Consider the following 1,161-nt stretch of genomic DNA (forward strand, 5'->3'; position numbering starts at 1 on the left):
GCTATTAGAATTAGTTCCACTAGGGTCGGAAATTATGATAGGTACGACCATCTAGTACTTTTGTAGTTTATGACAACTTCTTGAGATATCTTTACATGAGAACATCGAGCGTCGAGGGTTAAAGCGATAGCCAATCAATGTGCCACTTTCCGCAAGAACTACAAATATATTTCTGGGACCTGATACGTTGATTGGCTAACGCTTTAACACTCGACGATAGAACGCTCTTATGGCGCCTTTACTTCTAACTAAATGCCTTACCATAGAAACAAGCTGGAGTAAGGGTGTGTTTGAAAATAGCTGTGGTTACTGTCAGTAAAAATGATAAAATTGGCAGCATTGAGAATTACTGCTGCTGCGTTTCGTATCTCTCACCAGTAAATCAATTGTTCGTTCTAGGCAGTATTAGGTGTTAGGTATTGACGCATAACCTTGAACAGTAAGTGAGTTTATCAAGGACTGAATAAAATTAATAATTAAAATTAAAAAATTGTGTTTATAATAAATAACCTCTATATATTTGTCAAAGTTATTTGAATTCCTTCATAAGTTGGTCATCTGATAAACTGATTTTGGATGCCGTAAATTGCTCGAACCACTCTTTTGACACTAAACTATGCTGTTGATTTGTTAACTCCAAATCTTTCATTTACAGTGCGATAAGAGTCTGGTGTTGCCAAAACATAAATGATAATTAATAATCGTTTTCTTATATCAATTTGTTCTCTCCCTTTAAATGGAAAATTATTTAATATAGGTCCAATTATATGCAATAAAAAATCAAAAGTATTGCGTTTCATTCTGTAATAAATAAAAAAGTATTATTATTATTAACATATGTTAATTAACATTATATTATATGTTAATTAACATATGCAAATAATTATATAATTATATATCAACATCATACGTAATGATCTCCCATACAGCACAGAAGCTTGCAGCAACATTGCTACAGCGTTGCAAGATTACATATTGTAGTGCAATGTTGCAGAGATATTGCAGTATTATTAATTTGCAATATTACTTTAGCAATATTTTAGAAATATCCCTTATAGAAATATCATACTAAGAATCATTGATAATTACTTATTATCCAGTATTTTTAATACTGAAAATAAGTAATTATCAATGATTCTTAGTATGATATTTCTATAAGGG

The 1,161-nt window shown here is 30.7% G+C and overlaps 1 long non-coding RNA gene across 1 annotated transcript in view; it reads right to left on the bottom strand.

The window, feature by feature from the left end:
- Positions 1-279: 279 nt before the first annotated feature.
- The window catches only part of LOC116847961, a 32,428-nt gene continuing 31,546 nt past the window's right edge, over positions 280-1,161 (bottom strand). The window contains exons 3-4 of the long non-coding RNA XR_004378864.1: positions 511-801; positions 280-431 (exon numbers count right to left, since the gene is read on the bottom strand). This is a non-coding gene — a long non-coding RNA (uncharacterized LOC116847961). The remainder of the gene's footprint in view (positions 432-510; positions 802-1,161) is intronic.

Source organism: Odontomachus brunneus, unplaced genomic scaffold, assembly GCF_010583005.1.
Source record: "Odontomachus brunneus isolate Ranch 3 - 2012 unplaced genomic scaffold, Obru_v1 Obru_scaffold_086, whole genome shotgun sequence".
NCBI lineage: Eukaryota > Metazoa > Arthropoda > Insecta > Hymenoptera > Formicidae > Odontomachus > Odontomachus brunneus.